The sequence below is a fragment of the Bubalus kerabau genome, chromosome 8 (genome assembly GCF_029407905.1).
Source record: "Bubalus kerabau isolate K-KA32 ecotype Philippines breed swamp buffalo chromosome 8, PCC_UOA_SB_1v2, whole genome shotgun sequence".
Taxonomy (NCBI): Eukaryota; Metazoa; Chordata; class Mammalia; order Artiodactyla; family Bovidae; genus Bubalus; species Bubalus kerabau.
The window spans coordinates 46,517,540-46,543,206 of NC_073631.1; the positions used below are offsets into that span (position 1 = coordinate 46,517,540).

Here is a 25,667-nt window from a genome sequence, read left to right on the forward strand (position 1 = left end):
GGCGGGGAAGGGGCGGAGCGGTCTGGCCCTCCATTGGGCGAGCCACGCTGAGGGATATCTCCAAGAACCAATCAAAAGCTCGAATTTCTAGCCGAAGTTGTGTGTAGAATCGCCTAGCATACCCGTTTTGGAGGTCACAGGTCCTTCGGGCGTAGTTAGTGGCGGAGCAAGCTGTGAGGGGAGGGTCTTCGAGTTGTAGCCCGCGTGAACTCGGGGGCCCAGTGAATGTCTGAGAGGAACCTTCACTCAAGACACCGAGTCAGGCCGAACCCAGGTCTCGCTGGTCTCTGCCTCGACGACTTTGTCTTGTACCGCTTTCCTCCTTTTCCCCTGGGGTCCTTTTGGTCCCTCCCCTCTCTTTTCCCCCTCTAAAAGCCGAATTTCGCCGATTCTCAGCTGTGAGGAGAAAATTTTGCCGGAAATTAAACCCTTTCTTCTATTAGGCAGTAGTCGGTTGATGGGAGGGGCTAAAGATCGCTTGGTGTCCTGACAAGACGCGTTACTGTCTTGCTAAGATCATCTTTAATGCTTTGAGGGAAATAACTTGCAAACCTAGAAGTTTCGAATTACTATCCAGCTTGAAGGTAAGACTCTCCTAGAGAAATTTCTTTTTTAACTATTATAATTCAGATACCCTTAAAATTTCAATAGCGATGTTTGAAAAGAAAGAGGGTTTTGTGTGTATTTTAGCGTTTAGTTAGCAGTCTGAGTGTTTGATGTTTTGTAAGTGTGTGCTTTGATTTGTAGCTTAGAAGATAAAGAATTTGAGGAGATGAGTTACAGTAATTGCAACCAAAGTGAAAGCACGATTATGAGACCCAAAAGTCAAAGAAATATATATATATAAAAGTAGTCAAATGAGTAGATGACCAGAGAATATATTGAATCCCAAAAGGTGCCCTAAGTTGCCTGTAACTTTGTAGAAAACAATTAAAAGTAACTTTCCAGAATTCCCACTTCTTGTGAGTTCATGAAGTTGGAATTCTTAATTTTGTGTTCACTTTTGAGGGATAAAGGGGGTTGGTTTTAAGAATATTTTGGAGTCAAAACTTAATATTGCTTTATAGACTTTTTTGAGGTACCTCGAATTTTTAAAGTAATGAAAAATATTTACTGTACTTTTTAAAAATGCAAAACAATAAAAGCAAGTGTAAACTTTTGGAGTTGACTGGCAGTAGATATCTACCTGAAAAGTGACATTGGTGCAAGAGTGGACAAAGAGTATGGGACTGGAAATGATGTGGTATTGACTAGCTTTGTGATTTCTGTCAGGGTGCTCATTTTCTGTCAGAACTTCTGGTTTATTTATTAAGTGAGAAAATTTTATTGCATGACCACCAAATCCCTTCTGCACTCTAAACTTCTGCGATATTTAAGAAGCTTTTCAAAATCACATTGAAATCACTACAATTAAAATAACTGTTGGCCCTCCAGGAATAGGAAAGGGTCTCTTATATACATTAATATAGCACCTAGAAATTTATACCCATGCAAAAGTCTGGAAAGTCTTATCTCTTAAAGGGTCCAGCTAAAGTGAACTATCATCTGAATATGTTACTACTTTTATACTGTTAAACTCTCTTATCAGTTCTGACCCTAAATTTGTAGAGCCTGAGCAAGAGTATGGTTACAGAGGCCCAAAGACCGTGTGTCTAAATATTTAAGTTATGAATCATCAAACTATTGTTAAAAATATATTCTACTCTACTACCTTCACAAATCTCCATAAATAATTATCTGGAAGGCCAAGTTTACATTTAGAATTCTCAGACTTCTAGAGTCCTCAGACTGACACTATTCTTTTCCCATTCCAAGCTTCTTCACCCACCCCACTCGACATGTTTAAGCCATGTCCACATCCCTAAGTGAAGTCTCTCAGTCGTGTCCAACTCTTTGCGACCCTGTGGACTGTAGCCCACCAGGCTCCTCCGTCCATGGGATTCTCCAGGCAAGAATACTGGAGTGGGTTGCCATTTCCTTCCCCCGGGGATCTTCCCGACCCAGGGATCAAACCTAGGTCTCCGTCATTGCAGGCAGATGCTTTAACCTCTGAGCAACCAGGGAAGCCCGCCCCTCCCTAAACCCCCTGCAAATAGTGATGGGTAGTCAGCTATTCCATCTGCCCTCAAATCTAGCCACTCTGAAAGAGGTGTGCATGCTCCTGGCAGACATGGCCCCTTGACCTCATGGATTCCCTGCCCTTTGTAGCAGAAGGAGGGTCCTTACCCAAGTCTAAGGGCAGTACTGTTACAAAACATGCTCAGTTATCTCTTCTCTCCCCTGGAATCAGTCATTCCCTCACAACTAGATAATTCCTAACAACATTGAACTAGGAGAGAATTCCTACTATTAACACCAAATCCTACTGGCTTAATCTCTACTGCTGCTGCTGCTGCTAAGTCACTTCAGTCGTGTCTGACTCTGTGCGATCCCAGAGACGGCAGCCCACCAGGCTCCCCGGTCCCTGGGATTCTCCAGGCAAGAACACTGGAGTGGGTTGCCATTTCCTTCTCCAATGCATGAAAGTGAAAAGTGAAAGTGAAGTCACTAAGTCATGTCTGACTCTTAGCTACACCATGTACTGCAGCCCACCAGGCTCCTCCATCCATGGGATTTTCCAGGCAAGAGTACTGGAGTGGGGTGCCATCACCTTCTCCTTAATCTCTACTAGCACTAAGTATTAAGTGTTAGTTGCTCAGTTGTGTCCAACTCTTTGTGACCCCATGGACCATAGCCTGCCAGACTCCCCTGTCCATGGAATTCTCCAGGCAAGAATACTGGAGTAGGTAGCCATTCCCTTCTCCAGTGGATCTTCCCGACCCAGGGATTGAACCCAGGTCTCCTGCATTGCAGGTGAATTCTTTATTTTCTGAGCCACCAGGTCTCAGCAACTAGCACTGAAACCATCCACTTCTCTCCATGTCCAGTGTTGGTACCCTGTTTCAAGTACCATCCCTCTCACCTGGATAATTGCACTAGCCTTTTATCTGGTCGTCTTCTTTTCTAATTTTCTCAAATCTACTGGCCATTCTACCCAGAATACACTTTTCAAAACATATATCTGAACATGTCACTTTGCTGCTTCAGACCTGTGTATGGCTTCCATGGATCTTAAAATAAACAACAAAATCCTTAATTGACCTACAAAACCCATCATGATCTAGCCCTTTCCTCTTCTATTTCTAAGTTAATGGTCTTTAATTTCCAGAATGCACCATACTATCTTTCAATTTAGGAATATTGCATATGTTGTTTCCTCTACATAGAATGCTTTTCTCTTTGCCTGATGCTTATGTGATGATTTGGATAATGGATGTAATGGAGGCAGGTATCACGAATACCTCCTATATTTCTAACCTGCATGACTTGACAGACAGTGGAACCATTCATTGAACTAGGAAACACTGAAAATATGACAAGTGTGGGATGCTCTTTGATCTTGCAGCTGATGAAGATGAGGTACCTGTAAGACATCACATCCTTTGGATCTCAGCTCAAGCTACGCTTCATTTACTTGGAGAAGCCTTCCCTCCCTGTCAGGACTAGATTAGTAACTTGTTTGTTCCTTTGCTTCTCATCCCCATTTCTTTCTGCCTGTTGTTTTTTTTAACTCACATCTCTCCCATCTCTTTTCACTCCTCTACAACAGCAGTTCTATGAAAACATACTCCCTTTACCCAATTTCTCCATCTTCTTGTCTGACACTTGGCTGTCATGTGTCAGACAAGAATACAGACTATATATATATATTTTTTAATCTCTCCCATATTCTACTATATTTTTTAATTATTAAAAACTTTGCTACATATTCATCCCCTTTATCCTCCAACCATCATTTTAACTGAAGTCAGTGTCCATGCTAATGAACCATGTACTATTCTTCTAGTCTCAGTGTTTCTCCTTGGACTTATATTTCCATTCTGTTTCAGCCACAAATTCCAATGGACCCCTTCTTGATCCTTTTCATCACTCTTCCATCTCTGAAATTCTGAACTGCAGTGTTTTAATATTCTGCTTTCTCAGTCCTCTACAATATGCCCTTGCCTTGTAACCTCAAGAGAACTCCCATCTCTACATGTTTCCTTTTCAATTAATTATGATTGCCAGATAAAATACAGGACACTCAGTTAAATTTTCAGATACCCAGCAAGCAGTTAATCCCCTGCCCCCAGTTAATTTTGAATTCAATTAAACAGTGAATAAATTTTTAGTATAAGTATGTATTATACAATATTTGGGATATGTTTATACTTGAAAAAGTATTCTTTGTTTATCTGAAATTCAAATCTAGCTGAATGTCCCTTTTTAGTTTCCAGTAAATCTGGCAACCCTACACAAATTCATCCTTTCTATATTTTCTTCTCTATCCAGCCTAAAATCTAGGTATATATTCTGCACCACACCTTTGCCATCACCTCAATTCCTGGTACTCTGATTCTCTTCATCTTTATACTGCTACCCCTGCCCCATATCTACCTGCTTCTCTGCTAAGCATCACTCCCTCTCTTCCATGTAAGAGTTGGGGATTCTTAGGAATATGTAGTTGCTCTTTATCTGACTCTGCACACCCCTCTATGATAGTATGCATCTTGGTGTATTCTGATTTATCATAAATGCTGACAGTTTCCTAGTCTTTGTCTCCTGCCTTGGCCTTCCACATGATTCCTGACTCTTATCCAGATGCCAAATGGGTATCGCCACATTTGTAGCCACTTACACCTCAGATTTTATACCACCCATTTTCATCCTCCCATGCGTTAATTCTCCTGCATTTTTTTTATACACCTCATCATTCGAGTACAAGCTTGCGAGTAGTCTTTATTGACATTTTCCCCCCTTCATCTTCCTCGTTAGTCAGCCACTGTCTCTAGCCAGTTTCTCTTTTCCATTCCTATTGCTGCCTCTTGCCTTCAGGCCTCAAACCAGTTTGGATTTTGTCATTGATACCTTCCTAACTGGAAGTCTTCCATCAGTAACTGTCCTCCATGCTGCTTCCAAAATTATATTTCTGAAACATAAACCTGATTATGCCACTGTCTCTTCACTAATTCCCTTTGGCATATGGGATAAAAGTCACTCTTTCTAGTGTAAATACAAGCCATCCTTGATATAACCTTAGCAATCCTATCGCTCTCACCCTCCTGCATCTTTCCACTGATTCATCTATTCTGAATTATGCGTAATTGCCAAAAGAGTAGCATTCCTTGTTGCTCTATCTGCCTGGAATACCCCTCCAAGGTTGGGTCCAAGCATCTCCCTAGTACTGTGCTTCCTGACCTGCCGGAGTAGAGTTGATTGTTCCTTTGTGCTGTCATCATTCTGCCTAGGATCATTTAACGCATTGGTCTCAGGTTCTAGCCTGAGAGCTCCTCAAGGGCAGGGATGATGTGTTATTTGTATTTGTATGCATAGTATCTGGGACATGGTTAGAAAATAAATGTTGAAAAGAATTATATAAAGAACAGATTTGTGATCTTTATGAAAAGATGAGGACCAGAGATTACAAACAAATGTTCTTGATAGGTTAAAAAAAATAATAAGGCAGGCTGAATGTAATATAATAGGAAGTAGTGAAAACTGGAAACTGAGAATTATATGCCTTATCTATATCTACAAAGTACAATGCTGATTGTAGCAATATAGAAATGAAGCAAGCCTACTTGCTAAATATCTAGATTTTTTTCAAAATGTTTTAATGAATGGGAGTGTGCATTTATTTTTATTCATTTATATATATTTTTGGCCACACCATGCAGCATGTAGGATCTTAGTTCCTCAACCAGGGATCAAACCTGCACTCCCTGTGTTGAGAGCACAGAATCTACCACTGGACCACCAGGAAAGTCCCTTAATTTTTTTTTTTTTTTATTATGAGGTATCCTAAGAAACTACCCAAGACAAGACAAACATATCTGTGGGTCAGATAGCTTTGTCTGACTTTTGATCTAAAAAAAAGTGAGTTGCTTTGGTTAAGGTAGCTTGGTTCCAAATAGGAAAGGGGTATGTCAAGGCTGTATATTGTCACACTGCTTATTTAACTTCTGTGCAGAGTATATCATGAGAAACACTGGGCTGGAAGAAGCACAAGCTGGAATCAAGATTGCCAGGAGAAATATCAATAACCTCAGATATGCAGATGACACCACCCTTATGCCAGAAAGTGAAGAGGAACTAAAAAGCCTCTTGTTGAAAGTGAAAGAGGAGATTGAAAAAGTTGGCTTAAAGCTCAACATTCAGAAAACGAAGATCATGGCATCTGGTCCCAAAACTTCATGGCAAATAGATGGGGAAACAGTGGAAACAGTGTCAGACTTTATCTTTTTGGGCTCCAAAATCACTGCAGATGGTGACTGCAGCCATGAAATTAAAAGACGCTTACTCCTTGGAAGGAAAGTTATGACCAACCTAGATAGCATATTGAAAAACAGAGGCATTACTTTGCCAACAAAGGTCCGTTTAGTCAAGACTGTGGTTTTTCCAGTGATCATGTATGGATGTGAGAGTTGGACTGTGAAGAAAGCTGAGAGCCGAAGAATTGATGCTTTTGAACTGTGGTGCTGGAGAAGACTCTTGAGAGTGCCTTGGACTACAAGGAGATCCAACCAGTCCATTCTAAAGCATATCAGCCCTGGGATTTCTTTGGAAGGAATGATGCTAAAGCTGAAACTCCAGTACTTTGGCCACCTCATGTGAAAAGTTGACTCATTGGAAAAGACTCTGATGCTGGGAGGGATTGGGGGCAGGAGGAAAAGGGGACAACAGAGGATGAGATGGCTGGATGGCATCACCGACTCGATGGACGTGAGTTTGAGTGAACTCCGGGAGTTGGTGATGGACAGGAAGGCCTGGCATGCTGCTATTCATGGGGTCACAAAGAGTCGGACGTGACTGAGCGACTGAACTGAACTGAAGAGTTTTATTCATTTTTTAACTCACAGCCCTACCTTTGTCAGTTGCTAAAAATGATAGACGCTAAGCAAATAAATGGGCTTCTCAGGTGGCTCAGTGGGTAAAGATGCCTGTAATGAAGGAGATGCTGGAGCTGTGGGTTTAAGCCCGGGTCGGGACAATCCCATGGAGAAGAGCATGGCAGGCAACCTACTCCAGTATACTTGCCTGGAGAATCCCATGGACAGAGGAGCCTGGTGGGCTGTAGTTCAGGGGGTCACAAAGAGTTGGATACAACTGAAGTGACTGAGCACATATGCATGCAAAGAAATACATGCAAACTTCTAGCTGTAATAAATATATGTTAGCAGTGCTTAGTGTGTTTTTCTAGAATCTGTTTTTTTCTTTATATAATGTCCTCCAGTACTCCTGAGCCTGACTGCATTTTTACTTTGCAGGTGTACTATCCTCAGGCCTTATCCAGGTTCTTGACCTGCTTGGATAAAAGGTCCTTGGGCTTTATGAAACCCTGTATTAATCTTAAAGACATCTCTTCTACCCTTCTGGAATGGACATCTTAAAGCCCTACCTCTATAACATTAACCTGCTCATCTTTATGTGTTTTTCTTATGTGAATCAGCATATAAAGAGTGGTTCTATGCTTTAGGAAAGCCTGACTTTTTCAACTTTCATATTGTCAGTTCTAATTTACTCCACACTTAGTACAGGAGGCAGTAGACTTGTTCCATAAAGTGCCAGATAGTAAATATTTCAGGCTTTGCATACTGCATGTCTCTGTAGCAACTACTGCTTGTTGCACAAAAGCACCATAGACAATATATAAATGAATGGGCAGGGCAGTGTTCCAGTAAAACTATAAAAACAGGCAGGATAGATTTGACCTGCAATATATAGTTTGCTGACTCTTGGTTTTAGGATGTTGATTTGTACCTTTATACCATGTGAAAGGGTAAACATCTCTTCCACACTCATCTTTGCTCCTGCTACATCAGTCACACGACTTTCTCTCTGATCCCTGATCATTCCCAGTCCTGCTTCAGTCCCTTGGCCCATGCTGTTTCCTTGCCTGGAATGCTTCCTCCCTCCCACCCCTACTCTCTTCTTTCAGATGTCATGACAGGCCTTCCTCTGTTCATTATTTTCTGACATTGCATTCTCTTTCTTTCTATCACAGATTATAACTATTTTACAGTTGTTACCTTTTTATCATCCGTCTCCTTCAGTAAACAGTAAGCTCTCTGGGGGCAAGGACCATGTCTTTCTTATTTACTTTTATTCACCAGTGTATCTCTGCCATTTAGCAATATCATGATCATTTAGTGATTAGTACTCTGTGTTGTGGCTCTAGCAAAATGCCTTGTATGCATTAGACACTCACCAAATGTTTATTGAATGGATAAATCAGTTAATGACTCAGCCTGAATTTTGATTAACCAACTTAGTTGTTCACCAGGAACTGATAGAATAGTTCTGTGATGATGCAATGGTATGTATACAAAGAAGTAAAAAATTTAGCTTTCTGATGAATCTGATTATACCTACATGTGCATTTCAGTCATAGTGACTTTCTTAGTAAATGTTTCACTCTTTCTCAATGTGTTAGCACACTGATGCATTGAAAGTTTATACAACTCAGAATACCTTTCTATAACTCATTTCCAAAAGTGCAGAATAGCTCTAGCTGCAGATCTGAATAGGTCAAACAATGCCAAGTTTATACTGTGAGATTTTATGGATGTTTACCTCATATAAGGAAGATCAGGACTCTAAGAAAAATACTGACATAGTTTTGTCTTTTAGGAGAAAAGGTCTATTTGGATAATAGAGTAGTAAATAGGACTAAGAGGGTCAATTTTGATCCTTCTGTAACTATCTTCAGAATCTTGGCAGTTAAGCAACTCTGAATAAATTTCAAAAAGTTTTTTTGTTTTGTTTTGTTTTAGAAGTAAATCCCAATTTATAAGCATCAACAAATAATATAATAGATGAAATTATCTACTTAAAAGATAAAGATTGTCAAATTCAAAAAGTTCTTTGAACTGGAACAAAACATAATATCTAAGACCAGTTTCTTTGTATTCATCTGAAAGCCTTCTGTTATACTACTGAAGTAAAAAAAAAAAAACTATTGACAAGCATTGCATCCATCCACACCTAACCTGTTAAAAGGACTATTGGAATTAACTACAGAACAAGAAACTTGTTAAGTTGTATAACATTACATTATTGCCTTTTCTGTTGACAAATAAGATTGTTATCAAGTTTGCATCCATATAAATATATGACAAGAGAACACATTGAACCACAGATTGACTATTAATTTCTCAGGCATGCATCAGCACTAGGCTCTGTGATGATTATGTAAATCCTTTCCCTTACCCTGATTATAATCTTTCTTAAATTTAAGAAGTAGAAAAGAACCTATTTGAGGTCCCAGGGTTGAGATATACCATATATTATAAGTAGAGTTGTTGCATATATAAATAATTAAAATAACTTAAAAAAATAAAAGACAATTAATTATTATGAGATTGGATTACATGAAAAAGTTAAAATACCCTAACAGCATTTGTTTAGCTGTATAGTTTATAACACCCTGGTGGCTTAGATGGTAAAGAATTTTCCTGCACTGCAGGAGACCTGGGTTCAATCACTGGGTTGGGAAGATCCCCTGGAAAAGGGAATGGCTACCTACTCCAGTATTCTTGCCTAGAGAATTCCATGGACAGAGGAGCCTGGAGGGCTATAGTCTTGTGGGGTCTCAGATATGATTGAGTGACTAACACTTTCACTACTTTTACTTTCATAGTATCCAAAATAAAATTTTTTAATAAATAGAAGATGGATATGGGGACATCAGGAGAGAATTATCATTCAAATTCAGTTCAGTAACTCAATCATGTCCAACTCTTTGCAACCCCAAGGACTGCAGCACACCAGGCCTCCCTATCACCAACTCCCAGAGTTTACTCAAACTCATGTCCATTGAGTCGGTGATGCCATCCAACCATCTCATCCTCTGTTTTCCCCTTCTCATCCCGCCTTCAGTCTTTCCCAGCATCAGGGTCTTTTCAAATGAATCAGTTCTTCACATTAGGTGGCCAAAGTATTGGAGTTTCAGCTTCAACATCAGTCCTTCAGTGAACATTCAGGATTGATTTCCTTTAGGATGGACTGGTTGGATCTCCTTGCACTCTCAAGAGTCTTCTCCAACACCACAGTTCAAAAATATCAATTCTTCTGCACTCAACTTTCTTAATAGTCCAATTCTCACATCCATACATGACCACTGGAAAAACCGTAGCTTTGACTAGACGGACCTTTGTTGGCAAAGTAATGTCTCTGCTTTTGAATATGCTGTCTAGGTTGGTCATATCTTTTCTTCCAAGGAGTAAGCGTCTTTTAATTTTATGGCTGCAGTCACCATCTGCAGTGATTTTGGAGCCCCCAAAAATAAAGTCTGTCACTGTTCCCACTGTTTCCCCATCTGTTTCCCATGAAGTGATGGGACCGGATGCCATGATCTTAGTTTCATTCAAATTGAACTGCCACTATTCACTTGTGTATCTCAAGAACATTTCAGGCTCATTATATCAGCTCCTTCTCATGATAGTTTATAGGTGCCTCCTCTAGAGACTCTGAAGTTTCAATTTAAGGGTCTTTTTTTCCCTCACATTGTTCCTCTTCCTTATTGTTGTTTAGTCACTCAGTTGTGTCTGACTCTTGAGACCCCATGAACTGGAGCATGCCAGGCTTCCCTGTCCTTCGCCATCTCCTGGAGCTTGCTCAAACTCAGGTCCATTGAGTCAGTGATGCTATCAAACCATCTCGTCCTCTGTCATCCCCTTCTCCTCCTGCCTTCAGTGTTTCCCAGCGTCCTGGTCTTTTCTAATAAGTGGGCTCTTCGCATCAGGTGGCCAAAGTATTGGAGCTTCAGCTTCAGCATCAGTCCTTCCAATGACTATTCAGGGTTGATTTCCTTTAGGATTGACTGGTCTGATCTCCTTGGAGTCCAAGGGACAAAAATGGCCATAATGTCGATAAATTATTTTTATAGTAACAGCTCCCCAATGTATATCTGTAAACCTCCTGGTCCTCTTGTGTTTGTGACCTAACCACTTTAGCATCTTCCACAGGTATGTCAAAAGCACCTCAAATTCAGTATGTCTGTAGTAGAGATGGCTAATATTTGTTCCCCTTTTTTCCTTACTACCCTAACTTTATTTCATTCAGGTGCAATGTGCCTAGTTTGAAAACAAAAAAAGCTTAGACTACCCAACCTTCCTTATTCCTAGGGATACAGTGAGTATCCTGGGAAGTCTGGGCAAGGCTTTCAGGATAGCTATTTAAGAGGAAGAGAGGGCATTTAGCCTCTTTGCCCTTCCCCCTTTCTCTCCTGCCTGAAACTTGGATGTGAGGAAAAAGAAAGACCCTCAACTATCAAAATGTAAAACTTTCAGCCCATATTTTACTTACTCTACATTGTAGGCGAGTTGAACTCTTAACCATTAATATCACTTTACAACAAATGTGGCTTAACTGCTTGCCCAATCATAGTCTTTCCAATTTGAGTATGTTCTTAAGTTTGGGGGAAGCTGATAATTGTAGATGAGAGTGCCCTCTGTTTAAAGGCTTCGTTGGGAGAGCCAGCAGCAACCACCAAGCAGGAAGAACGTAGAATAAAATGTAGAATAAAAGGGGCCAAATAGAGTAACTGAAAACCATCCATAACATCTCTTGGGAGATTAATTTTGCTGCCAGAATTCTTGTTTGGAAAGACATCAGATCATTTTGATGCTTATTTTTAGGAAAAGGATGGGAAGCCTGTAAAATGTATGACAGGAGCCTTACTCAGTGTTGTAAATCTCTGAAAAGAAAAGCATAAGTTTTGTAATACTAGTCAGTTTTCTGAAAAGAGGGAACTTTTTAGCTAAGAATTGGTGGGTAGAGCATAAGGTATATATTATAACCTTGAAACCTAAGTGTGGCAAAGAGGTGTAAAGGTGATAAACTCATAGAATTTCTAGATTGGAAATCCAACCCTGTATCCAATTCATGAGTCCTTTGCCACTTATCATTTGCTTTGTTCTTGAACAGGGAAACTTTACCTCCAAAGTAAGTATGCTCTGCTTCATAAGTCTCAGCCACACTTTCAGACCATCACTGTAGGTAGGGGGATCATGTTTACTTAGTGTCTTGTGTGAGCCTCATGTTTGTGCACATTTCATGTCAGCCTGTGTTTTGAAAATCCTTACAAGGTGTTTTTCAAAACTGAACTGGATTCCATATTTATTCTGACACTGAACTGATTTTCTAATGTATGCTATCTTGTAAGAGGAAACAGAAGTCTTAAAACATCTTTTAAAAAAGTCTTTTAAACCTAAACATTGATCATACCATTTTAGAAATTTCAGTTACTTATGTTTAGGAAATAACACATTCAGAAAAGATGCAGTGTTTCTTTGGTTGCTGGTAGACACAAGTGCTTTTATCTCATACGAGGCCAAGAATATTTTTAGGGGAAGGAGTGAGAGTGGGAGAGGGTGTGGACAAACAGATCTATAAAAACAGTGGCTTGAACTCTCAAGACACTTTATGATTCAGTAGCAAAGTCCGGGTAACCTGAACATCCTGAAGCAGGTCTAACAGATTCCCAGAAGAGATGACCCACAGAAGAGCAGTTTTGTGCATATGTCAGTAGAGCTAGAAAATTGCAAAACTTTGACTGCCATAAAGTGATTTTACTTTTTAGTTTCACAGATTCTAATTGAAAAGCTTTTCTGAATATTTAATGAACAGAGCCATGAAGCAACATGTATCTTGCCTCAGATGCCACCACTGCTGGCTTTTCTTGATTCCCGTCAGATGAACTATTGCTTCTGTATACCATTAGATTGAAAAATAGATGCATAACTGAAACAGCTAAACTAAAAATAAAAAAAAACCATAAAATGCCCACTTTAAAGTTAACTTTTAAATCCAACACAAGTTCTAATTAAGTCTATTATAATTGCTATTTTTAGGATTTTGATCCTAGTCTTTCTCGTGTTTAATCCCTGTATTTGATTCCAATGAGTAGAAAACACTAAGTTCTAAAATAATGTCACTGGGTGTTAGTGAAAGAGGACAGAAAAAGAAGGTACAAATCAGGTACCTGGAAACCTTGAATACCAAGGCATGAAACCTTGCCAGCATAGATGGACAAGTCCAAGTGCCAAGCAAAGAGGGTAAGCTCTCCTTGTATAATTCTTGTAACCTTGGGTCGAGTTCGTCCTGTAGTCTTTATCTTGCCATCTGAGTTTACAAACTCTACCAGCGTAGCTTGCCCATTACCTTGATATGTGAAAAGTGTGAGTGATAAAGACATTCAGTGATTTCTGTTTCTTCACAGTGGACTGTCAGTACATGGGGATCAATATTAGAGGTACACAGGTCCTCTTAAATATTGTTTGATGATGATACCAAGTTAAGTGCTTCAGTATATCATAGGAAAGCAAGCCTAAAATAATGCAGCAGCAGTATAAAATACAGGTATGCTGTCATGGGCTTCCCTGGTGGCTCAGATAGTAAAGAATCAGCCTCTAATGTGGGAGACCTGGATTCGATCCCTGGGTTGGGAAGATCCCCTGGAGAAGGGAATGGCTACCCACTCCAGTATTCATGCCTAGAGAATTCCATGGACAGAGGAGCCTGGCGGGCTACAGTCCCTGGGATCGCAAAAGGTTGGACACGAGTGGTATGGTATGCTTGTAAATGAACAACTAACTCCATTTGGAGATTAAGTACCACTTTTGATGCCCAAGGTAGAGGCATTAAGCAGGAAAACATAAATACATTAGTGGCAAAAGATACAGAATTTTTTGCAGATGTAAAGAACAGTTTTATTTTTATTTATGTGGGCATGCTGATGTCTTTGACCACTCTAATTGAAAGCATAAATCATATTTACATGAACTTACATTGACTCTTCCCCCAGTTCGTGTTTATATTTAGTAACTTTTTAAAAAAAAATTTTGCTAATCAATGATCTTATTATTTTTTACAGCTTCTTTTTTTTTTTTTTACAGCTTCTTTATTCCTTGATATAACTACCTCTTAAACTAGAGGTACTTCTCTTACTACTTGTTTATAGATGCCCTTCTTCAGTTTATCTTCCATTATTAGATAGTCTGCTCTTCCTTATTTTCCATGTGTTTTAAGTATTTAGTTAGCGAATACTTACAGGCTCTGAAGGCAATCTGGCTGCAACATCTGTCACTCCTTTAATTGCCAAGGTTGTTTCAGCTGATCTGACTAGCTCGGCAAGTGTCCACTTCCTACCTCGCCTCTCCGTGTGCATCCCTCCCAAAGCTGCACACTCAGTCAAAGAGGACCACCTTCCCTAGTAAGGAAGACCATTCATTGGTCAGGGGTATATGAGTAGTTACACTCCCCTGCTAGAACCTCCAAAGCACCCACATGGTGCCAAGCAGTAGACTTAAATGCTAGGAATATAGCAATAGACAAGGTGGACTTCACTCTGTAGTCACAATTTCTGTTTCCAAATAAGCTTTTCATCAGTGCTTTGTTATTCCAGACTCTCACTTCATTTCTTACTAATTTATTTGTGTAACAAATGACAGTAAGTATCCAGTGTACCCAGCACTGTGTGATAATATAATTGAGAAGATAAATGTCAACAGTTAAATTATCACACTGTGGTTAAAATAATGCAATAATGGCATGCACTGGATACAGTGAAAATGCAGAAGACAGATCATCAACTCTAGCTGGAGAAGTGAGGGAGAAAATCCCAGAGATGATGATATTTGAGCTGAATTTTTAAAAATTAGAAGGCAAAAAGATGGAAAAAGACTTGAGGCTGAGGAAAGAGCACTTAGAAGAAGACATGAAATAATGACATGTTTAATGTGGTTTTCTTTGCAACAAGTGTTTTGTAATTTGAGTATAAGAAACATGAAGTGCCTTAAAAGGAGAAGAGTCTCTACAGTGGATGAGAGCCAGACTCTGAGCTGTGTTGCTCTTGACTGCCTTGGCATGCTGAAGACTCACTGCATGCATTTTGTTAACTTAAGTGCTTAATGAGGAAGCATGGAAAATGTTTATCTGCGTCTCACTTCCTGCTAATTTCTCCCAGGCTTCACCACGTCTTGCTTCCTAACTCTATCTGAACACTTCTCCATACCTTGCCTTTTAACTCTCCATGTAATAATTAAATGCTATTTCAGTTATCACAGCTTTTTTACAAACCAAATAATATTATGAAAAATTTGACGTTCTAAAATTAGATTTATATTAGCTCTTACTAAAATATTTTGGAATTTAAAATACCACACTTTATATAACTAATATCTTTATTTAGCGCTCCTGTTTATATTCCTTTTTATGATTAATTATGTTTTTTTCAAAAGCATAAAAGTATTTTGAAAGTAAAACAGTAAAGTTGTGAAATGTTTTTATATTGGCTTCAAACAAAACTTACATAGCGTCTTCTGTTTTTTAAAAAATGTGTTTCTCTTGAAGAGATTTCTGCATATACAGAGATACAAAAGCAAGGGAAAGTAACTTAAAATACTATTAAACTAAATAAAGCCAATGAAACTCATATAGAATCAAGTCAATATCTACCCATTCTTGAACAGGAAAATCTGAAAATGGAAGGGGTGTGTAAGCCTTTCCTTAATTTCGAGAAGCATGTACTAAGGATATATATGCTTTTGTCAAACTCCATTATAGTCACTGGAAATATAAAAATGAGAAATACAGTCCATACTCTCAGTGGATTTGTTGTCAAGTATTAAGTTGAACCACATGAAATTGCATCTTTTTTAGGTCAAAATGTTCAAATATCAGTTCAATCTAAATATATGTGTGTGTGTTACATGTATATTAAATAGAAATTTACAATAATAGAGATATGAACAACATGCCCTGAAAAAGTGCTTTGTGCTGCCCAGAACAGTCTGTGAAAGCTTTCCAGAGATGACATTTGAGCTGAATTTCAGAAAATGACTGGGAGTTCACTGTGTGTTCATGTGAAGTGAAGAGAATGAGCACATTTAATAGGAAACAGCCTGTGCAGAGTTGTTGAATAGAGAAAGGGTCTAGCTCATGCAAATACTTCAGATTGGTTGGAATGCCAGGTATGTGGTAGGTGACAGAGGAGGCAGGCTAAGTAAGCAGAGGGAAGATGTTAGAAGGTAGGAGGTACCAAGCCAAAGAGATGATACTATCCTTGAAATTGGTGAGCTGTGTATAATCCACAGAATGTGCAACACAACATGTTAGGGTTCATAAAGGAAATACTATTTATATTTTACCTGTCTTGTCTTTTCAAATTTTCTAATTTTATAAGGACTACAGTGTATATAATTCTTACTGCAGTACTGAATGTAAATAATTTCTAAATAAATAAATATATATGTATTATGGTGTGTTAGAGGCTGAATTGTGTCCCCCTCCCCACACACACAGAGAATTTATGTTGAAATCCTAACCTCTAGTATTTCAGAATGTGACCTCAGTTGAAAATAGAGTCATTACTGATGTAACTGGTCAAGATGAGGTCATATTAGTGGCAGTCACTCAGTCGTGCGACTTTGCGACCCCGTGGACTGTAGCTAGTCACGCCTCTCTGTCCATGGAATTCTCCAGGCAAGAATACTAATGTGGATAGCTGTTGCCTTCTCCAGGGAATCTTCCCTACCCAGGGACTGAACCCGAGTCTCCTGCTTTGCGGCAGATTCTTTACCACATGAGCTACCAAGGGAAGCCTCCATATTACAGTAGAGTGGGCCCCTAATTCACTTCGTTACAGCAACCCTAGAAAATGAGTACACGCTATGTGATCAGAAAGTTTAGAGGCTCTATACACTACTGCATATAAAACAGGTAACTAATGACAACTTACTATATAGAGCTTTCTCAGTATTCTCCGTGGTACCCTAAATGGGAAGGAAATCCCAAAAAGGGCAGATATACATGTAGCTGATTCACTTTGCTGTACAGCAGAAACTAACACTTTGTGAAACAACTATACTCCAATAAAAATTTATTTAAAAAAAGTTTAGAGGCCTTGATTAGATTATGAAAAGCAATAGAAGAGTTGGTTTATATTTAAGATTTCAAATTATTTATGTCCTATAATTATTCAGTCTCAGGATTCAATAATTTACTTATGTTGAATTGATTTATTGACTTCCAGTACTTTACTTCTTTAAAACATTAAACTTTGCAAATAACTTTTTTTCATTTGTGTTTGATATGCTGCTGCTGCTGCTGCTAAGTCGCTTCAGTCATGTCCGACTCTGGGCAACCCCAGAGACGGCAGCCCACCAGGCTCCCCTGTCCCTGGGATTGGTATAGTTTATGTTAAAGGCAGAAGGAATTAGGAAATACTTAACCTGTAGCTCAAAATAGATACGGTGATAATTTTGCAGCAGTTTTCGGGGAAAAAATTATATTTAAGAAAAGTATTTAATCCCATTAGGCAGAAGTGGAACTAAAATCAGAAACAGGATCCTACCAAAAGAAGTCATAGCTGTGAAGAGTTTAATACTATATCATAATTGCAAGGAGTAATGCAGGTAAAACATGCCTTATTCTAGCTACATAATCTTCAAGTATTAAGGACAACCAGTCCTTTTTATATATGACATATGTTAGTCACTTGCCTGAGGTTCCAAAACACAGTTTTTAAGGTCAGGAATGATACCCTAAATTCAAATTACACATTTGAAGCCTGTTTATACGTCAGCAAGATCCAAAAGTCAGCAATACATTGATTAATGAATATGTCAGTACAAAGTAGATATGTATATTTTATTTTGGGCATTTTAGATCTTTATGGGACATGGAATATTTGATAATTTTTGGCCTTATTTATGCAAATCAATAGTAGCAGTTTAAAATGCTACTTTTTAAAAAAATCTGTATCATTGTAATAGTTCTTCTGTCCTTTAGACAAGTAGTTTTCAGACTTTCTAAAAGAATTCTTTCTCCAAATGAATTCTTATGTGGAAGCCCATTATACAATAATTATGCAGTTCACTCCATCAAAGAATACTTTATAGACCCTTTTTTTTTTTTTTTTTTAAGATTGGAGGGGTGTGGTGGATCTTTGTTGCTGCACTACTTTTATCGAGTTTCCTCTAGTTGCTAGGAGCAGGGTCTACTCTTTGTTGTGGTGTGCGAACTTACTGTGGTGACTTCTGTAGGGAAGCACGGGCTGTAAGCCACAGGCTTCAGTAGTTGCGGCTCAGGCTCTAGAACGCTGGCTCATTAGTTGTAACGCAGGGACTTAATTGCTTCCTGGCATGTGGGATCTTCCTGGGCCAGGGATTGAACCCATGTTCCTTGCATTGCAAAGTGGATGTTTAACCGCTGGACCACCAGGGTAGCGTGACTTTTGATGTTTTAAATCTTTGATTCTTATATCTAGCCTGGAAGTTCTGTATTTTGTGAATGTATGTTTTATAGTCACTGTGTAACGTTAGAAGGATGAAAAGGAATTTACGTGATAGGAATAAAAAAATACACTACTGACCTATGATCATAGGGCCTATACCTGAAGTTGCTTTCCCACAGGGCATTTGGAATATAAGAATATATCTATTGTCTCTAATGTGGTCCCCTGGTTTGTGACCAGCACAGCAGTCTGCAACCTGTATCTACTTGGTCAAGGATATAATGTCCTCTGTTCTCATTAAGAGACTTCCCTTTCTCTGCGTTTACCCCAGTTCTTCTAACAATTTTTGGTTTTGCTCTCTATTCATTTGACTATACCTTTGCTACCTTTGGATTCAAAAACCTGTTTGTCCAGTTGAGTATCTTGTTATTTTTTCCCTCACCCATGACTTATAATTATATTGCTGTAAGCTGGTAAATATTTGAAACTATGTATACTTTTTATATGCTTACCTTGTTATAAAAATTAGCACCATATAGAAAGGGGATAGCATTGGAGACTCAGAATTACAGTTTTTACATTCATAGCATTTATTAGACGGCTAATTTTTTTAAGATCAAGATGTCAGGTGGTCAATCTGATAACACATAAATCACAATTTATTCTTTTAGCCAGTGCTTATTGAACCCCTATGATATGCTAACAGTCATTATGAAAAGTTTTAAGTATATTTGTTATTTAGTCGCTAAGTCATGTCCGACTCTTTTGCTATCCTACGGACTGTACCTGCCAGGCTCTTCTGCCTGGTGAACTAAGTGAACATGATCCAGCTTTACAGGATAGATGTATTACACACAAAGAAACCTCTGTATACACACACACACACACACACACACACATACACACACACACACCCTGGTATAAGCTATGAAAGAAACAAATGGAGTTCCACTGCACAAATAGAGAAACTACTTTAAATAGAACAGTCAGAAAAGGAACGGGAAGTGAAAAGAAAAGCATTCTAGGCAGGGAAGAGCTTGGGCAAAGGCCCTTGAGATGGGCTCAGGAGGGAGCTGGGCTTGTTCAAGCAACAAAAAGACATTAAGTTTTATGAGGAAAAGATCTTTCTCTTTTGTCTAAAACTGTGTTTTAGGACTTCTCTGGGGTCGCAGTGGGTTAAGAATCTGCCTGCCCGTGCAGGGGGCATGAATTCAGTCCCGGGTCTGAGAAGATTCCACATAGCATGAAGCAGCTAACCCCATGCACCACAACTACTGAGCCTGTGTGCCTCAGATACGGAAGCCCACACACCCTAGAGCCCACACAGCACAGCTGCGGAGCCCACATGCCTACAGCCTGTGCTCTGCCACAAGAAGAGCCCCTGCAGTGAGAAGGCTGCACACTGCAACAGAGGAGCCTCCACTCACCACTAGAGAAAGCCCAAGTGCAGCAACAAAGAAAATAAAATTTTTAAAAAATAATATAGAATAATATGTTTAAAATTAAATAATAGGCACTGCAGAAATACTTGTGTGTGACTGAATAAATGTCTGTATACCTGTAAATAAATACCTGTATATAGGATGTAATGAGGACAGGCTGAAGTTCAAAAAGTAGGTAAGGACTAGACCTCACAAACCCTGTTTAAAAAAAAAAAAAAATGGGGGATCTGATTTCATAAAGCCTCACTCACAGCCATGTGAGGAATTGTTTGCTGGGGATTAAAAATGGAAGAAGGGAAACCTGGATTCATGAGTGCAGCAGAGGTGGAGAAAGTAGACCATAGAAATCACTAACTGTATGTTCGAGCCAGGCCAGTGGACCGATCTTGCTTCTTCAGCATCTTAGCAAAGGGAATGTATCTGATTTCTCTTTTTATCCCTAGAACTACCATAGCCCCTCAACCCCCAGACCAAGCCTGGAAAGAAAGTAACCTTTTGAGAATTTAATCAAGCCCTTGAGGAAAGTAATTTCAGAGTTTATCCTAGGTCTTTGTATTATTGAGGAAGTGACTATCTTAAATGAAGTCACAAAGAAAATGAAAAATACAGATTATTCTACAAGATAACAGACTTGGTCGTATAAAAAAAGTCAATACCATGGAGAAAAAAGGCAGAGAAACATGCTGGTTATATACTACAGTATAGCAACTTACAGTGAATATCCCTTTTGAAGACATTTTACCACATGTACAGAAGCACAAATGAGGGGAAATTTTTTTTTTAAAATATTATGCTCAATAAAACCATTCAACTTAAACTAAAAAAAAAAAAAAATTTTTTTTTTTTTTTTTTTTTTAAGAAGGCTTGCCTCTCTCATACCTCCTCCGGCGTAATTGTGAGGGGATAGCTTCTATTGTGAGGACTCTACCTCCAGTTCTAGGGGGTGAGTTGAGTCTAGGTACTTGCAGAGAAGTCTTTGGGAAGCTAAAGAGTGATTGCTTGGTAGAGAACTCAGAAGGACATTAAGACAAAACTCTCTTTTCCCCAGCGTATACTGAAAATAACCCTGAGTGTAGCTATGAGTCTTAATGGTTGTTTTATATAACATTGATCAGCACATAGGTTCTCAATGAATGGAGATTTGTTACCTCACAGAGGAGTCTGTTCTACTTTTGAATTCCCCCTAATTGTTAAGAAGTTATTTCTTTTAACCAAACCAAACATTTTCCCCATGTTATTCCCACCCTTGTATGTAGTTTTACCCTCTAGAATCTTGGCAAATAAAGCTGATTTCTTTTGTTGATTTTAATTTAATTTGGCATGGCTGCCTGGACCTCTTTTAATCTGTAAGAGAAAATGAAGCTGTAGCAAGAGTTAAATTTATTTGATGCAGTAGACCAAATTTTCCATGTGGAGGCAAATTTTGTCTTGGGATGTGCCAGTCACTAAAGCCTTTTTAATGAGGCAACTCAGTCTGTTCCTATAAACTGTCAGTTTATTCTCCTGGATCTTAAAGGAACATTAGCTCCAGGTGGGCAGGCCTCTTCTGGAATAATAATAATAACCAAAATAATTAAAAACCAGATTACTGCCCTAGTCCCTTCCCGCTCCCCCATTCCTAAGCCATCTACATAGCTAGTAGAGGAGTATCAAGATCATCCTTCTGAGTTCTAGGGTACTCATCCTTTCACTGGGCTTCCCTGCTGGTTCAGTTGATAAAGAATCTGCCTGCAGTGCAGGAGACAGAGGTTCAATCCCTGGGTTGGGAAGATCCCCTGGAGAAGGAAATGGCAACCCACTCCAGCATTCTTGCCTGAGAAATCCCATAGACAGAGGAGCTTGGCAGGCTACAGTCCATGGGGTCACAGGAGCAGGACATGACTTAGTGACTAAACTACCACATACTGAGATACTTCCAGGTTCTGCAGAAAGTGTGGCTGTCCCCTCGACCACACTCAGCTTTTCTCTACTGCACTGTTCCCTGCCCTGTTGTTTCAGTAGCTAACGTCTCCTCAAGTTTTCCTTCTCCTAGAAATGTACTTTCTCAGACATGTATGATGTCTAGCATTCTCTTCATACTGTTGTTTTACGAATTTTTATTATCATTGTGCTATGGCCTCTTGAGGGGAAAGAGATAAATATGCATTATCAGCTAATTTGAATCAGAATTGTGGTTGAAGTCATATTTTAATATAAATCATACTCTATAGAGATTTTTGGCATATTAACAATTCAGTGATTTTTAGCATATTCACAAAGTTGTGTAACCATCCCAACAATCTAATTGCAGAACATTTTGATCACACCAGAGAAGTCACATACCATTAGCAGTCACCTCCTATTTCCTCTACTCTCCTGCCAGCCCTAATCAATCACTAATCTACTTTCTGCCCATAGATTTGTCATTATTGCTGTTTGTAGAGGGGACAGTACAGACAGGGAGAAAGGTGAGCTCTGGTCTGAAGGGGAACTTCTACTTCTGATCTCTGCTTATCAGCCATCACAAAATTTGAAGTTAAAAATCCCTGATTCTTTGAAAATTAATTTCTCCAAAGGTATTCACATATAGTACCCATAAACATAGGTAGGTAGGTAGATACCTAATCTTATTTCATAACTTTAATCTTATTTGGGGGGAATGAGTGACCCTAGTGTGCACACACATGCACACACACCCATCTTGTCCTGAGTTGTATTTCAAAGCCTTCTTGTTTGGACTGACAATGTTGGACACCATGGCTCAAACACTTTCCTCCAATTCCCTAATTCCTAGGTTTTTCAGATCAGGCTGCCCTACCTGTATCTTGCTGGTTTTAGGTAAGATATCCAAATACTAGGTGATGATAAAAGGTGGGAGTCAGCAGAATGAACCATAGGGAATGACTTAGAGAAAACACCCCTCTCTGCCTTGTGTACAACCAGAACATGGAGAGAGAAAGAGGGGCAGCAGGTCAGTGAGGAATGGCTCTTTATTGGGTACTTTTTCTAGCCAGGGCATGTGGGCCTCCCAGCACCTCTACCCCTCAGGAGTGGTTCTTTATGATGTATCAGCTCCCCAGAGCCACCATTGGCTGTCGGGAGTGTCCTGATGACCAAATAAAGCAGAACAGGTGTGACTCCTCATTGTCCTGGGGAGAGGTATATATACAGAGGGCAGGCCTGGCAGACAGGCAGACAACTGAGTGGCTTCAACATGGCAAAAGTGACCGATCAATCTTGGGAGCCGAAAACCACAAGCACCAAGCGGTGGAAGAAAAGGAAGACCCTCTTTCAGCCTGGATCAAGAGGCAAGGTGAGATGACCCTACCCAAGCTCCTCCTCTTCTTTCCCGTTTATACCCTCTGCCCCCTTCCCTCACCTTGAGATAATCCTGCCCCAGCCTGGCACAAACTTCCTCCTTAGTCCCCCACCCTTTCCCCCCACTCTTCCCCACAACCCTTCTCCCAACCAGTGACCTCTGGGCTCACCGTTGCCTTAACAGGTGGTGAAGATATATAAGAAGGTAAAAAGACCACTCCATGTGTGTTCAAGAAAAAAATACTCCCCAAAAGTTATAACTACAAGAAGACAAAGGAGAACAAGAAGGGCCAAGCTTCAGCCAGTTCCATAGGCTGAGCCAAAAGCAGCCAGGCCAGGCCTAACAGCCCCTGTAGAACGACACCACTCTGAGATAAGACCTAAGCAAACAGCGCCTGCAGAGCAAGCTTCAGAGACCTGAGAACAATCTGCTATATCGAGAGTCCTGGCTGCGGAGAAATGGCCAACCGCGTAGACACTGGCTCAGACACTGATGTGAAACATGGGACACAAATGCTGGTTATTAAAATCAGCAAAGTGTGAGAAGCCCCTCAAAAAAAAACCACAATAAAATTAGGCACACTGCACAGAAATGAATCGTGTCACTTTGGTGTTGTCTTGAGATTATTTCTTAAAGTGAGAGAGTGAGATGATAGAGAAGCTTAGCATCTTTGGTTCCCCTGTATCTACCTGAGGAGAAAATGTACATGCAGCTCTCCAAGAGTGGAAAATACCCTTTCTGCCAGGTTCTCCAGCTCTGGCAGACCAGTTTTTACCATTTCTGTACTTGGTAGTCAACACTCATTTTCAAGTATGAGTGAAGTCAGCAGAACACAGCAGTGCCAAATTCACTCTAGTAGGTTAAAGGCAATGGAAAGGGAACGGGAGAGAAAGAACAAGAAGGCTCTGACTTTCTCAGTCATAACACAGAACTGAACTGCGCTGGTCGCCTGGGATAATTCGGTTGTGAGTTGAAGGCCCCTGATCCTCACAGCTCCCTCATCCCTTGCTGGCCTCGTGGTGAGTTTTGTTACAAAGGACAGGATGGCAGCAGTTCCAGCCACTAGGAAGGGTAGTCACAAGGCCACACTGAGCAGGGCCTTCAGCAGATACTCGTTGCTGGCCTGGTTTTGCCTACCTTCCTTCATCTCACCCTCCCACCAGTCTCTCCCACCCCCACCTTCCGCTTTAAGCCCAGAATGGAGTGCTCAAAGTCGCCCACAGAGGTGGAGATGTTTGAGAGTCCAGTATTTATTGATTAGAAAGTGATCCTCAGGCATGTGTGTGTCTCTAAAAGAATTTGAAAAACTATTCACCTCCTTAGGGCTTCCCTGGTGGCTCAGAGGATAAAGCGTCTGCCTGCAATGCAGGAGACCTGGGTTCAATCCCTGGGTTGGGAAGATCCCCTGGAGAAGGAAATAGCAACCCACTCCAGTATTCTTGCCTGGAGAATCCCATGGACAGAGGAGCCTGGCAGGCTACAGTCCATGGGGTCGCAAAGAGTCGGACACGACTGAGCGACTTCACTTATTCACCTCCTTACATAACTTTAAGTTGAAATTCAAAATTTCTATTTCATAAGTTTAAATATTTATTAAGGATATAATTTGTAATTTGTTGTAAACATTGCTATTGAAAATAAAACTGTTACATCAGTCTTCTTTTTTAAATTTTTGTCTTCATAAATTCCACCCCAGAATTTATGCTATAGAATTAGACTAGAGAAGTGTCACTAGACAGGGTTATTATTTGCCCTGTATTTTTGCTCTCAAAAGCTTTGAATCTGAACCCGCACATGGTTGAGAGTCAGTTCTTTGCCATGCCAAATGAATGAGATGATTTTTCTTCTGTACATTTTTAAAATATCATGTGATATTGGCCTGAACTGTAAGGACAAGTGCCTATCTGACCCCTCTTTACTCTGTAGCTGTGGAACACATTAGCTACAGGCTATACTCCAGCAGTGGAGAAGGCAATGGCACCCACTCCAGTACTCTTGCCTGGAAAATCCCATGGACGGAGGAGCCTGGTAGGCTGCAATCCATGGGGTCGCAAAGAGTCGGATATGACTGAGCAACTTCACTTTCGCTTTTCACTTTGATGCATTGGAGAAGGAAATGGCGATCCACTCCAGTGTTCTTGCCTGGAGAATCCCAGGGATGGGGGAGCCTAGTGGGCTGCCGTCTATGGGGTCACACAGAGTCGGACATGACTGAAGTGATTTAGCAGCAGCAGCAGCATACTCCAGCAGTGGAGCCAGTGAACTGATTGTAGGCGGTTGTTCAGGGGTGTTCACTTAAAAACCAGATGTCCAGCATTGCACAGCTTCTTTTGTGAACAGGAATGTCCTGACCACATTTTGGTAGTGAAAATTACAACTCAGGTGTATCTCTCTGGATTTGCTGAAATTTGACATGTTTACAGCGTAACACTGATCAGATCAGATCAGTTGCTCAGTCGTGTCCGACTCTTTGCGACCCCATGAATCGCAGCACGCCAGGCCTCCCTGTCCATCACCAACTCCCGGAGTTCACTCAGACTCACGTCCATCGAGTCAGTGATGCCATCCAGCCATCTCGTCCTCTGTCGTCCCCTTCTCCTCCTGCCCCCAA

The 25,667-nt window shown here is 40.1% G+C and overlaps 1 long non-coding RNA gene across 1 annotated transcript; it reads left to right on the plus strand.

Annotated features, from left to right (window-relative positions):
• The first annotated feature begins 113 nt into the window (after positions 1-113).
• LOC129659083 (uncharacterized) lies at positions 114-24,721 on the plus strand. The gene is made up of 3 exons (XR_008717787.1): positions 114-584; positions 22,748-23,050; positions 23,240-24,721. It is a non-coding gene; the product is annotated as an uncharacterized LOC129659083 (long non-coding RNA).
• The last annotated feature ends 946 nt before the right edge of the window (positions 24,722-25,667 follow it).